Here is a 15,916-nt window from a genome sequence, read left to right as displayed (position 1 = left end):
TAATGTCATGCACATGCCCTTATCAGTTCTCCGTCCAACGAATACAGACCACATAGCTGGGCTGGAAAAGTGATAAGGAGATGTGAGTGACTATAAGACCATCTAGATGTGGCATTTCCTGACCAAAGTCCTCTTGTCAGACGTTTTTCATTGCAGTTTCCAAGAGCTGTGTGAAGCCGTTTTTGTTTTCCTTGAAGTTCCAGGTCTGAAAGTGGACTTCCTGAAGCTCTTAGCAGATGTCATCGGTCGTTTCACTTCCACGGATCTCAAAACAAAGATGTAGCTCTTCTTTGCCAGCCTTCCTTGGGTCCTCACGCAGCAAAAGACTAGCTGAGCTTTCACCAGGCAAAAGGGGTTCAGCAGGCATAACCCTTCACTATTTGACTCCTGTCAGACTTTTCAGACACACCCCATTGATGAGTTTTACTTCACTGAAGCCCCGCCTGGCTCCCATAGACTTTCTCTGTTGCCATTGGTTCCGTCAGAACTCACCATACCTGCCCCCCGGCCTTTGAGGAATCGAGACAAATAGCTGTTGCCAATGTCAGTCACAGAGAAGATCAACCAGTGAGCTGCGAGAGACCAGGTTTGGCGGGTGTGCTCCCCACAGGTGTTGGTGAGAACATTCCACTAAGTGCATACCTGTCAGCTCCTCAGGTACTCAGCTGCTTCTAGAAAGTGAGACCTCTGTTGGGCACTTACTCTCTACTTTTCAGCACCTGAAACCTATGAAGATAGGGGGCACGGTAACTCCTGTTGCCGTGACCACTGTAATCCCCTTATGAAACAACGTTTTCAGTAAAGTTCAACAAAATGTCCCAAACATCAAACGAAACCTGCTTTCTGCCATGAAGTCTGTTTACAGTACATTCTAGGTTTAGTTTCCTCTTTTTTTTAGTGAGGGAAGTATTATAATAACAATATGGGGAATAAAAGTAGCTTAGAGTTTTCTAGGAACCGCAGCTGAATCACCTTGACATGTGGTGGCAGTTAACGCAGGTGCAGGCAGTGGCATGTACTCTCTCCCCCTAAGCCTCAAATCATCTGTGCCTGTTCTCTCCCTCTGGATATCACACACATCCCCTGTGAAGGCTGTGTGTGTAGTGAGGATTTGTGCTTTCTTTCCCTGGTATGCAAGTGTCTCTCTTAGACTACTTTCCTCGGATCCTCTTCCCATTTTTCTCCCTGTCTTCTGTGCCGTCCTTCCGTCTCTCGGTTTTACTCTTTCTGCTGGAGTACGAGCGTGAACAGTGCGCCTCAGGCTTCAGTGGAAATGCAGGCTTTCTGCATTCGTGGGCATCAGAAGGAGCAAAAAGGACGGGCCCTGACTTTACTGCAGACGGGTCTGTGCTTGTGTAGAGCTGAGTCAGAGAAGCCACACTGACTAAGGCTGTTTGTGTCACCAGCCACTCTCACATAATAATCCTTACATGAGCTCTCAACTAGAAAATGTGTTTTTCTGGAACAGACATAATCAATTTTAATAAACAGGTATTACCTAACTGTAAAGTGTTATAGAATAAAGTGCCTGGTTGAATGATTTTGGGTGTTTGGTATCCAAAAATGGGATGATCACAATGATGAGAGTCATATTTTTTATTTCTTGAAAGAAAGGTTTTATTGCATGCTCACTAACCTTTTGTCAGTGGTCAGGTTTCTGTTTTCTTTTAAATGAACACCAGGAACACCAACAATCAAATCTAGAGTTTAACATTAGAAACGTGTTGGGATTAATCAGTTGCCATCAGCCGGAAAAAAACCCAACAGGAATCATCCATAACTTATCTAAAACATTCACCTTCAAAATAACAATGTTGTATTTATATGACTAATTATGCAACAAAAATACAAAGGAAAAGTAACAAATGAATCAACAAGACACAAACTAAAAACATGAAAAAACAAAGGTAAAAAGGTTAAAATTAAACTTTTTGGGTTAAAATTTCTTTCCTTTAAATTCATTTTAAAAATCTGTGATTTCTTTTGTTCCTTTGTTCAATTGCAAACAAATCATATTGTACCAGAAAAACAATCAAAAAACAAAAATTAAGAACGTGTTTAGAGTCAAAGTTTTTTTCAAGTCACCCCAGTTTTCTTTTGTCTCACATCTGAACTATTTTTATTTATTTTCCAGAGCATTTTATGCCACACATATTTAACTTTTCTATAATGCTGTTAGGTTTATTTGTACTTTCATTGTAAAGCTGTTTTACTATGAAATATATTTCCAAACATTTAGCAAGTAAACTCTATTTAATACAACATTGGAAATTAAATTTTTAAGTTTTATTTTATTTTACCCAAAGGCTAAATAGTTTTTTTTAAAGATTTGAAATAAAAAGAAATGGGAACTCATGTATTTGTTTTTCTGTGTGAGTTTTTGCTTACATTTCTTTGTTTTTTTTTAAACGCGGATTTGTATTAGTCCTGTGTGTTTTCAGTCACGCTGTTATCGCACATTTTTGGTGGCACAGACTTTTTATTGCTGTTTCAGAAAATTCTTTTCTTAAATGTTTACAGTTTTAAAAAAAACATTTGCATGAAAATGAAACATTTTCCTAAAACATTCTAGATACAAAACAGTTAAGATTCTACAAAAGCAAATTTGAAGTTGGAGATAATCATGAAAAAGTGACTAAAAGGTGATCATTAATGGGTCACAACAGATGTGGGCGGAGCCTGGTCCCAAAAGGGGAAATTAAACCTCATTGAGCAGGTAACACAAAACCACAGAACTTCCTCTCAGTGTGTGACATCTGCTCAAAGCGAAGGCTCTGCAGTCATGCTTGTGGTTTGGATTTGAAAGAGCAGAAAGACAAAGGGCAAACCAAACTCAGGATCGGGGGTGTCTAAAAGAATTCCACAAGCCTTGGTGTTGGAAGGGGTGCTCGGGCCCTGAGGCTGTACTCTGTCGCTGGCAATAACCGCATTGTTCAGTGAGCACATAGACAACAGGGGAGGCGCTAAGTCAGCTGTCTGCATGGTTTAGGACACGCTGCTGTGCTCCGGACTTTTCAACACACGGTTCCCATCAGATCCTTAAGGCAGAGGTCACATCCCACATCTGCATTCATAGACAAGTGCTGATGTCTGACTTACTATTAGTCACACAAAACTCAAATGAAAACATAGCTTGACCAACAAGGAATAGTAGCTAGTGGGAATGGTATTTGCTTAAAAAAAAGAGAGAATATGCAAAAGGTATTTACTATTTAGTCACAAAAAGTTCCTTTCAGCTTTGACAAGCATTCTAAACCATAAAGAAGTGTGCTTTATGAGGCAAAAAAATCTGTCTTTGGGGGGTGGTCATGTCAGTGAGCGATTGTGGTAATGGGGTCATGTGAGCTAATCAGTCTGAAGGGGCAAAATGTATTTTAGAAAATAAAAATAATCTAAAATTTCATTAGCTTTTGCCTCCATTCAGAGGTTTAGTTGGAAAATATCTGGAGACGGCTGAAATGGAAAGGGCACCAGACTGGAATGACTCGTATGTGAAACTAAAAACTCATGGATTAAATGTACTTTCTTTGACATGTCTTGTGAAGAAAGAGCAATAATTATATGAATAATGCAGAAAAATGAAAGCTGGGTTATTTTCCAGGCCTACATTTCAGTGGATATTACAAATAGTTAATAATTCATTCGTTCATTTACCTGTGATATTTCTTGTTATTTCACCTTTTATCCATAAACCGGTGAATTGTTTCATCCTTTATTTGTTTTACTCTTCCGTTGAAACACACACAGCAATTGTTCCGCATGGTTTGACATTCTCCTCTTGATTTTTTGTGATGTCTTAACATACCACTGGGAAAGGAAGGGCTGCTGTCATTGTTGTAGATTATCTAGTTGAGTTCCTTCTGTCAGCATGACAGTCTGGTGCAAAGCAAACAGGGCCTGGCTCCTCTTAATCCCGTTCCGGGACTTTGTGGGAACGTTGGACACCCGTGTGGCTCCTGTTGACCAGAGGAGATCTACTAAAACATCTCCTGTCCCTCAGTGGATCAGTGAGGATACATTCAGAGTCCCTGTGCTCTGGGACTCCCACCAATCTGTCTGACATTGTTCACGTTGGTGTGAGTAGCCATACCTTCAGATATACTAACACCGTAAGCGACCAGTACATGAAAATTCAAAAATTCTAATCGCCACCACGTCAATGAAAATTCACCCATTGCTTGTTTGTAGCAAACACTGTGAGTATATGTCCAGAACACATCTAACTTCAACCTTTAATGCAGACCAGACCATCATCTGTAGGCTGCAGTCAGGTAACAGGAGGATCTGCCCCCCTGGAGAGTCCAATCCTCCTCTGGATGGACTCCAGTGGAATGTCCCTGCATACTTTTACCAGCACTCCAGGGAGAAAATATGAAAATATTCCAGCTGCCCAGCTTTCAGAGCAGCTCCAAATCTTTTACTCTTCTAGCCCTTGTGCTATCCTAGGCACAATAACGTTGGGAGTTGGGTCATCTAGACCCACGAGACAGTGCACTGAACCTTTTTTCTTCAATGATTTGTGATCTTCACTGGTGTCCATGGATTACATGAAATCTTTCCACCTTTATCCACCTTTGTCATGGTAGGGAGAACACGTCAATGTAAGGGTGGGGTCATCTAAGATAGCACAAGGGTTAAATATTCTACTGGGAATGAATGGATTTTAGTCCGATTAACCCTTGTGCTATCCCAGGCACTTTAACATTAGGAGTTGGGTCATCTAGACCCACTAGACAGTGCGCTGAACCTTTTATCTTCAATGATTTGTGAACCTCACTGGTGTCCATGGATTACATGAAATCTTTCCACCTTTATCCACCTTTGTCATGGTAGGGAGAACACGTCAATGTAAGGGTGGGGTCATCTAAGATAGCACAAGGGTTAATTATGAAGCAAAAAGCAGCCTTTCATGTGAGAGAATTCAGACATAGGAGGGAAGACAGAGGTGGTCTAACTGAATGATCATTGAATTCTTCTGTGTTCTGAGTTGCAGGTTCATGTGGTCATTTTCTGCAATAATGAGACCTTGTATGTGTTGTTAAACTGACATTTCTTGTTTAAAATTATGCCAAATTTAAGAGTAAAAGCAAACAATTATTTTTCATTCACTCAATGACTAAACCCAAATCTAAAGGCTGTAAATTGTTGAGTGTATCTGACCAAAAATCCATAAGAATAAAAAATGTACATAAAGAACAAACCACAGGTTGAAAGTCCTGACAAGTTTAGTAAAGATCTTTAAAGAAACATCTTCTAGTTTGGGAGTAACCTACAGTTTACTGATTTAAATAATCAAATTTAATGATTAATAATAATTAAAAAAAGATATAATGTGGTGTCATTGATTGGTTTCATTATTACTTTTTCTTCAACTTTGAAGTAAATGCAACAAATTTTAAAGCAATTTAAAAAAATTACATTAAAGGCTGTTGATAAAAAAGGACTGTGTTCCCCTGAATGTGAAGACTTATTTTAGAAAATTATTCATTTTCTGTAAAGTAAGCGAGCTCTGCTGCCTGCAAACATAAAAACAACAATAGAGAACAAAGGTTAATGCACAATAATGCACGGTAATGCACAAGAGCTGGATTCTGTACTGCAGTGATAGTTTATATTACTGTAAAATCAGCTAAATGCATAAAAACTAGTATTTTTTTCAGTTATTATCATTGAAATAATTGAAGAAAAAAGCAATTTTGTAATTAGTTTGCCTGTGGTCTCATTATCAGTGAGGCTTTTTGTATGCATTTCACTGCGTTTCTCAGAGCATAATAAACACAATTTGTTCATTTTGTCATTTGATTGAAGTCATAAACACAGACCTTAGATAACGCTATAATTTGAACAAAAAATCCCACAAAACAAAGAATGCAATCATCTAGCAAAGACTGAATTAAGCAAACACAGCAATTTGACAGTTGAATTCTGAGTGTCCACCTTTGAGTTTGCAACGCCTGCTAGTGGCTGAAGCTGCAAAGTGACATTTAATTAGTTTTTACAGTGACTTAGATTTTCCAAAAGGGATTTTTCAACATGTGCAAAAAATCAACTTCATAACAAAAAACACTTTTAAAGAACATGCTCCTAAAAAATGTGAAAAATTAAAATTTCTGAAATCATTGACATTTGTTTACTTACTGGAATTCTCCAAAACCAAAAGTACACAGTTTGACATTTTGCTCCCCTCGTGCGCGTGCACAGTGCATCACCAAACCCCACTTTCCTCTCAAATGGGAGATGTTTAGTTGGATTCTAGAAAGTGTATGAACTGGGATGCCAAGGCTGTGATATTTGCACATTTAACCTGCTGATGACGCATAAAAACATGCCACTTCACATGTCGCAGACTCACTACAGCTTTTACCTTGTTGGATTGTTTTAAAAGTTAGATACAACTTTTGCTAGAAACACATCAACCATGTATCTGCTGAAGCTGGTAGCAACGTGCATAATTACCCTTTTGAGTCAAAGAGATCAAGACTGAGAGCTGAAAAAGTGAGTTTTAAAATTTATGCAATTTTAATTTCACAAGTGTCCACAAGGGGGCGGTACGTGGACTGTTATCAAAGCCAAAGCGTTTCGCCAACGGCTCTTTTTTTATGTAATTTTTTTTTTAACTTTTGGGGCGTTTGACTGACACATTGCATGACTTTGCAGTTAAAATTTAAAAAAAAAGCTTCACTATTAAATATTTTTGTTGTTTATCTATTGCAGTTTTTAATCTCAATATTTGAAGAATTAAGAATCACACTAACTAATTACAAAAGAAAGAAAAAATCTTCCAGAAAAACATAACCAATTAGGAAAAGAAGCACTAAGGAGAATCTGACCACAAGTCACAAAAACCTTGAGTCCAGACTCATTGAAGGTTAATGAATAAAACAGAAAAACAGCTGTAACGATTAGACAATTTCTATCAGGTGTGGTGATGACTGGTGATGTTACACAACTCCCAAAACCAAATAAATCTGTAAAGAAAAGGAAGATCCGGATCACGTTATCTCCAGACTTCGATTGGGACTTACTTTCCTGAAGCAACAGCTTTTCAAGATAGCAAAACATGTGAGTGGAAATTTTGACTTTAGTGGCAATGCTGAGCCTACATACATGTAAGAATGATATGGGGCGGCCGTGGTGAAGCGGTAGGGCAGTCGACCCATGACCATAAGGTTGCAGGCTCAATTCTGCACGGCCATGCACGCCCATGAGTTGAAGTGTCCTTGGGCAAGACACTGAACCCCAACTTGCCTCTGATGGCAAGGCGGGCGCCTGTGTTTGGCAGCAGAGCAGCCACCAGTGTGTGAATGTGTGTGTGACTGGGTGAATGGTTTTGTGACTGTAAAAGCACTTTGTCCTTGACCTTGTAGGTAGAAAAGCGCTTTACAAGTATACACCATTTACCATGTGACAAGTATGACAGAAATTACTCAGAGTAAAAATAGGAATACTATCCAACTTATGTAATCTTGAAACAAATTTTTAATGGTATTGGTTTATTTTATTCTGCCTCAGAAAGATTGATCTGGTTCTATGCCAGGAGTAGAATTCAATTTGTTGATTAATTGTCAGACCCGTAATTAAAAAAAAAAAAAAAAATTATATTTAATGACTATAATGGGACATGTGTGTGCACTGTATACATTGCAGCAAAAACGTCTATTTCTGATTATGAGTAATTACACCGTCAAGACGATGGTCTTATTTTCCAAGATCTTTGAAATTTTAATGTTCTAATCAATGTATTAATTCATATCTGAAATAGATTTGATGCAGCTGTGTTTTATCATTTTTAAAAATGTACTTTATATTTGTGTTTAATATTTTTTCAATGCTTGAAATCAATCAAATCAAATCAAAACTTTACATCAGCCTAAATTCATGTATCTATACGTGCACCTTCACCTAACTACCAGGGGTGTAGGAAAAATTCAGATCAGCAATATATCACATTCATTTGGTGATATTTACTTAGTTGCCTATGACCGTCCTTCAGCGTCTGACTCTTGTTTTCCACCTAAACACTTGACCACTAATTGGCAGCATAGCAAACTGAACCTCTTTGAGCAGCTCTGCACCGTACCAAAACAGCAAGATCTTGCGAGAATAAGCTTGTGTTAAATGCTAAATGTTCAGTCAGCCTCGCAGTTTTTGTTGTTAAGAGACACTTTCTACTTCTTTTTGCTTGGGATGTGTAACAAACCGGAATTCTGTGCAACGTTGCTGCCAGTACCGTATAAAAACAGGAATTTTGGCGCTTTGTAGTGGGCTCCAGTTGAGAACGAGTGCAGCTGTGCATCTGCTTCACTCCTGACCCTCAATATGTATCGTATCGCCAGACTTTTACCTATACACACCCCTACTAACTATACCAATATTGTATTTACCTTTTGATAGTCATTTAAATCTTGGTGGTAAAGAGATTAGGGTTCATGAGTTCTTTGGAGCAGCACAGACTGAGACATACAGACAAAAAGAGTTTTTAAAAAAACATTCATTTATCAGAAATTAGTTTCAGGATATTTCTGTGTTTGGCCATTCAGTCCAAAAGAAAATTGGACATCATTCATTAAAATGTGATGAATTTGGTAATAGAGTGAATCAAATGTATTGATGAAGTTTTGTTTATCCTGCAGATATTTAATTAAACAGTCTATTTCTGAGAGACATTTAAAGAGAAGTTGATTTCAAAATATTTTTGAATTATAAGTACAATTACACCAACACCTGTAGAAGTGTGGACGTGCATGACTGGTCAGTAAGTGACAGTGGCTCCACCTTTTCTCGTGTTCCTGCAAGATTCTTTGAACATTCATGCCTTTCCTCTTCTTTTCATGACTGTGTTTAGCAGAGAGGCCAACAACTCAGTCATGTATTTTTCTCCAGAATAAAGCTTTCCACATTTAGAGAGTCTATTTGTGGCAGTGTCTCTCCCCACAGTTGCATTTGCCATGCCTTAAGGGTAGAATGTAAGAGCGAGGGGGTGGTAATAAACCTCCCAGAGTATGCCTCGCTTAATTTTCAAACTTCAGCAGAACTGGCACTCAGTACCCACGGTGAAAAAGCAAGCATGATTATGTGGAACAGGCACCAAAAATGGAAGAATATAAACCCAGACCTGTTTGGTGTGATTTTTAATCCCTTCTTACCGTTGCCCGTGGGACAGATTCCACCTCCTCCTCCAGAAAAAACATTTATCTATTGATTTTGCACAGAAAAGATTTTACCTCATTATGTGCTCATCTGAAAAAAACAACAATATATAAAACAATTAAAAAATAAAATAAAGGGCAAGGAATATGTCACTTATATGCAAAGAATAAATAAATAAAATATATATATATATATATATATATATATATATATATATATATATATATATATATATATATATATATATATATATATATATATATATATATATATATAATATTTGTTTAAATAAAGAAACATAGAGAGCACTGCATTTATAATACAAACATGTTTTAAAAAAAGACAGCCCTTAAGGACATTAAAAACCTGCTGATACACTTCTCCTACCGTGAACCTTTATACTTGGTGCTGTGAGAACATGTAAAGTCCTACTCCAATCATCTTTTGGTTTATTGTAAAAGTGTTCCCAGTGGTCTTTCAAGTATGATTAGGAGGTTTTTAAGTTTGTACAATCAAAAACTGTCGTTTTCTAGGACTTTGTTACTGCAGAGCAGCAGGAGTTCATCAGAAAATCACCTTTAAATTGTGGGCGGGACTGTTGGCGCAGTATGAGCCCAGCCCCATTTCCCATCAACTCTTTGTTTATATTCTCCCTAGCTAGTTTATAGCCCTCCACAACCTCAACCTAACACTACAACTAAAATGGTGGACAACATAGGAGCTATCCAGCCAAACTATTTTGAGCCAGAGGCCAGCTCAGACGAGGAAAACAAAGATGTTCATGGATCTATTTGTCTGCAAGTGGATGCATCAGAATGGAGTGGAGCAGGGAACCTGTGACCCACCCATCGTCTTTTCTATGTAACGACTACAAGGTTTTTAAAGCGACTTTTCTTTGTTTCCTTCTGATTTACAATGATTTGAATAAATACTCACAAAGTTTTAATTTAAATTTTCTTTATGTCCTCCATCTTGAGAAAAATGCTACAAGAACACTATAAAACACAATTTTAATTGAAGCGGGTCTTTAAAACTAAATACTTCCGAGTTTTTGTGAAGCTCAGAGAAAAAGAAACCCCATTAGCGATCTAAATGCAGTGCTCGCCCCCTTGTGTTCAGACACTTCCAGTGACGGCAGAGACAGGCAAGACTGCAGTTGGCTGCGTTTGCCATTTCAGCTGCCGGGTCCTGATGTGTGCTGGCAGCCCTCCATGATCCCATTTCACTCTCCACTGAGCAGCAGGGGTGTAGCACTGCACAACAGTTGCAGCTCTGCAGGCTTCACAGAGGTGCTTCTCATCTGTTGGAGCTCCACCGAGGCTGCAAGCTCTCATGAGCTAGCTCAGAGTTCTTTCTCAAATAAAAGGACATAGAGCGTTCAGAGTTTGCTCTATTCAATTATGATTGTTGAATCAAATTATGGAATGTTAAAGAATGAACTTTAATATGTGTGATTAAAAAAAATGGAATTCAGTCCAAAGGAAGACCATAAACATACAAAGCTAAAGAACATGGAACATATTCTGATATTTGCTGTTAGGGAAATTAAAAGACAGAACATGAGAAGTTTAAAAAAGGCCAGAAAACGGACAAGTATTAGCCATAAAGCATTTTAAGTATTACAGCTTGAAACCCATTTTTTAAATGCAATCTCTTCAAACATGGAAAGGAAATGATCACAACAAATCCAAAATTACAACAAACAATCCTAGAATGTATTTGTTGTTCATTTAGACTTTTAGCCACCAATTATTGGTCTCCAGTGGGAATCATTAAGAAAACGGATGGATGGATAGAAAGGTGGTCTGCAAACTTTAACACTAGAAGAACCATTCGGGTCGATTACTTACTGACTACAACCCAGTGGGAGCCACAGAGTCTGACTTCACCCTTTAGAAAAATAAGACACTAAACTGTATTTATGTTATTGTTACTATTATGATAAACATAAACTATTGATTTTTTTTGGGCAAAAATAAAACAAAAGCATGATTTGGATGCAGATCCCAAATAAACTCTACTATATCTCTGCTAAAAACATGTCTGATGTGGTCACAATAAGACCAGATCATATTTGTGATTAGACACTTGAGATGGTTTTTTTTTCAGTTTCTCCCTTGTGCTATCTTAGATGACCCCACCCTTACACTGACGTGTTTTCCCTACCATGACAAAGGTGGATGAAGGTGGAAATATTTCATGTAATCCATGGACACCAGTGAGGTTCACAAATCATTGAAGAAAAAAGTTTCAGCGCACTGTCTAGTGGGTCTAGATGACCCAACTCCCAATGTTTAGGGGCCTAGCATAGCACAAGGGTTACATTGTGAAAAGAAGAATGAGAAAACACAATGAAGCACTTACTGAAGGCTTTAAACAGATAAAATAATGACCATATCCTTTAGATTTTCTAAACTGTCATCCAAGCTCTCCAGTGTCTAGACACATAGAACGAACCAACAAGTGTTGATTTGTTTCAGACAAACACGTTGGTTTAAAAAGATAGAAACAGACTTATGCAACAAATATACATGGTCATAATCCCCACCATCAGGAACGACAGTTTTTAATAGAATTCTTGTGAGCTCATCTGAACCTTGATGTATTTATTCAGAATATGTAAAACAGGAATATTTCATTTAATGCAACACGTGCAATAAAGTATGTTTTGTTTTTAGAATATGGTGTGCAACAGTCTTGGCTTCAATTTGAGTTGTAGTGCAACAGCTACACATTTTGGCCTGGACAGACGCAGATAACCTGGGTAAAGCCCCTCACTCTGCTGCTGCTTCACATGCTGTGTTGTATTGTGTCATGCTGCCCTGTAGTTGACCCTGAACTCTAACTTTGGCTTTGTAGATTCAAACCATGCATGCAGATAAGAACCTAGTCTTCTTTTTGAATCCTGCAGACAACACGGCATGAAGAAGCAGCAAAGGTTTGTAAAAATCCATCTATCTGTTTAATGTGTCGCAAACCTGATCATCTGCAGATGCTTCCACACTGACTATATTATAATAATGAACACATGCCCTAATGAGTCAGCCGCCTTGATCCAACTGCTAGAGCTGCGTGTGCAAGTACAAGACTGACGGTGGTCGCAATCTGTAAGTGCAAATGCATAAATATGAGCATGAACACAACCATCCCCCATGCATGTGTCCATGCAGCTTCGTGTCAAAGGAAAACCATCCCCGAAAGCCTCAGCCGCATCTCCAGTGATTTGACCACTGACCTCCTCCTAACATCGGAAGAAGAGGGAGCCGACTTTTCAAGGACGATGAACTTTTGTGCCGATTACACGCTTCTGCGTCAAATCTGTGGCATTGGATTTGCATGACATTAACATATATCTTTAGTGCAGCAGAGAGCCGAACATGTGGGAACTACACCTGTTAGGAAAACACAAACATGCCACTCCCACAAAGCTACACTGTGGAGGTTCAGGTGCAGTGGTCTGTTTATTAATCTTGGGTTGTATTTATGATCATTTATTATATGAAATGATCATTCAGCAAGCTATATTTATGTATTAGGGTGGTCCTTCCAGAGGGCTGAATTTTCAAATTAATATTTTTTCAGCTCCAACCCCTGAACTTTGTTGGAATAGCTGAAAAAACTCTCCTTGTAAATTTTTTTCCAATTCCAACAACATTTACCCCTCCCTCAACGAGACTGGTATGGTGCCTCAGCACAAGACTAAGGAGAACTAAGCTGGCTGCCAACAGATGGGCTTAGCAGTCTCAAAGTGAACACTAACAAATATTTGGGACAGAGACTGTAAATTGGATATGGAATATGAATATCGCCTTTTTAAGAATTTTTTTTCACATTTAGAACAAACAGGAATACAAGCATACTCAGTTATATAATGGATGTTTTGAATGTTTACAATTTTCATCATCATTGATATTTGTTCTTTTTCATACATGTAGAATTGTAGATTAAATAGTTTGAGATCAGTTCTGATGATAAAACTTTCATTGTTATTCTAATTTTAATTGTTATGTTCTTTTTATTACTTGACAATGCGCACCCAAAGGGGCCCAAGGGGAAAACTTCAAGGTCACTGAGGGAGGGGTTAATAATTCACAAGGAGAGTTTTCTCAGCTAATCCAACCAACTTCATGGGCTGGAGCTTAGAATTTATATATATATATATATATATATATATATATATATATATATATATATATATATATATATATATATATATATATATATATATATATATATATATATATATATATATATATATATATATATATATATATATATATATAAAATATCCAGGTACAATGATAATCCAACCAACTTCATGGGCTGGAGCTTAGAATTTATATATATATATATATATATATATATATATATATATATATATATATATATATATATATATATATATATATATATATATATATATATATATATATATATATATATATATATATATATATATATATATATATATATATATATATATATATATATATATATATATATATATATAAAATATCCAGGTACAATGATAATAAATAATAAGAAAAAGTTAAAGATTTAAAGAAAATATCAAAGACAAAAAGCTATTTACCGGTACTTTAAAATATTATGTTGCTACATATGAAGAGCCTAAAAAGAGCAAAACGGAAATGCACACAAAATCCTTCAAACTCCACTGGGATATGGAGTTTCTATCCGGCATTTATGCATTTGTCCCTTTAAGGTAAAACCATTGAAATTCTTCATTTTCAGGCTGTTCCAAAACATTCTCTGAAAAGTCTCCAGCTACAAAATGCTGCAGCCACAGTTTTCTTTGTAGATTTCTTCTTGCAATTATTTTCAGTTTTATTTTGATTTAGTTGTTATTTATTGTTTAGCTGTTTGTGGGTCTCAAAACTGAAGTCTTTTAACGACTCCTTTAGCATTTGTTCTGTATATTGCAAAACCTCTTTTAGGGGGGCTGAATATTCAACAACCCATTTTTTTTCTGCAAATGTGACAAGGATGCAACGTCCTCTCTCCTCATTGTCATATTTAAAATAAATAATAAAAATGGCTTGGATGAAAAGTTAAAAGATGCAATAATTATTATGCAATGATACATTTACAAGGTCTCCACCATGACTTCCATCGTCCCCACTGGCTTGCATTATATGAAAAAAGTAAATGCATTGTGAAGCTGGGATTCATGTCTGTTGTTGTTCCTGTCAAATACTCCTGCTTTGTGTCAGTTGTGATGCTGCTCAGCCCGGGGAGGCTGCAGCCAGGTGGTGACCCTGCATGCTGTACCTGGCACAAAGTGTGCAGACCTGCAGCCAAGTCTTAGTGACAGAGAGCTTGGAAACACAGGCCAGCCTGCCATGGGGAGACAAAAAGGAGAAGCAAATTATAGGGCTTGTCATCATTTACATTTGAAATATTATAATATTTAAATTTTCTTGACATTTTTTGTGCTTTGTGGGCTATTCTTGTGTTTATTCCCATAACGTTGTTGTTTTGAATATGCACTCACTAAATGAGCAGGATTTAGCTTCAAATCCTTGACTATCAGGTAACTAACCACATTTAGAGGAGTGTGAATAAAAAAAAAAGGCTGGTCTGTTTTTCTGGGAAAACGGGTGCATTCCGAACCTAACACATTTGATCTGCCTCAGGAACATCACAGACAACGTTGAAGTAGCTAACAATTTGCATTTTCAGTGTACGGGTAAATAATCGGCACTTTCCGTTAACACCCTTTTATCCCATTTTTGTTGATGAGCAACTCCAGCGTGGTCCTGTAACCCAGAAAGGATGCCTTAAAATCCTGTTGCACAATATGTCCAAAATCATACCCCCCCCCCCCCCCCATTGAGACCTGTGCTCTGATTGGCCACAGTTTCATGAGTTTGAATCCCCTCCATGACCTTTCTAAAATGTCATCACCGTTCTGTCTCAACCATCGTCTGCATCGCTTTTCCATTTTGAGCCGTCTATAATAGGAAGCCATAAAAATAATCTTTACTATCAGCGCCAGTCACGGAGGAGAATCACCGCCTCATTACCACTCCTGTCTGAAGGGCTGATTATGGCACGGATGGAAGGAACCCAGCAACAAGAGCTGAGGCTGGGGCATTCAGGCGGACTCCTAATGGCTGCATGGGGTTAAACTGCAGCTCCCTTCTTTCTGCAGTTCTAACCCTTTCCATTTCCCTGCTGCTGCTGTTCACTGCACCTGTTACAAAAGAAAGAAATAAAAATTAAATTAATTACTTGAGAAAAGTGGAGGGTCCTCTTCTCTGTTCAATAAAAAAAAAATAAGCAATGAGTGCAGCCAAATCAATGAAACCCCGTTCTCTCCCTGGACTGTTTTAATGATCCCACACAGACACAGCGCTGTGATCCCACTGTGATGAAATAAACCATTGTGTGTGTAGTCGCCCCAATATGCTAATCCAGGATTAATTATGGGCCAACCTTAATGAGTATCTCTCTCGCCCTCTTAGATATGTAAATGCACCAGCAGTGGACAGTGTTGAGAGGCTTTTGTTACCTCTCTGCGTGGTATAAAAAAGACAGGATGGGACAGAAGGAGACAAGGACAAAGGTTTAGCTGCAACAGATTATTTCCAAACATATTATGGCTGGATTAAAATATCTCAGTCGCAAAGGTGAATTTGTAGGGATGTTGAAAAGTCAGCACAGCCTGTGTGACTTACATGTCAGATCCAGACACAAAGGGATGAGGAGCAGAGGCAGAGACATTAGGACAGTAATCCAGACCCAA

The 15,916-nt window shown here is 37.7% G+C and overlaps 1 long non-coding RNA gene and 1 other non-coding gene across 2 annotated transcripts; one reads left to right on the top strand and one right to left on the bottom strand.

Annotated features, from left to right (window-relative positions):
* On the bottom strand, positions 1-96 carry mir184-1 (microRNA mir-184-1). The gene has a single exon (NR_107084.1). It is a non-coding gene; the product is annotated as a microRNA mir-184-1 (primary transcript).
* A 6,695-nt stretch (positions 97-6,791) lies between these two features.
* On the top strand, positions 6,792-13,277 carry LOC105357623 (uncharacterized). The gene is made up of 3 exons (XR_911499.4): positions 6,792-7,062; positions 12,010-12,088; positions 12,321-13,277. It is a non-coding gene; the product is annotated as an uncharacterized LOC105357623 (long non-coding RNA).
* Positions 13,278-15,916: the final 2,639 nt, after the last annotated feature.

This window comes from Oryzias latipes, chromosome 3 (genome assembly GCF_053564925.1).
Source record: "Oryzias latipes strain Hd-rR chromosome 3, Olatipes_Hd-rR_3.1".
NCBI lineage: Eukaryota > Metazoa > Chordata > Actinopteri > Beloniformes > Adrianichthyidae > Oryzias > Oryzias latipes.
This window is presented reverse-complemented; position numbering and strand designations above follow the sequence as displayed.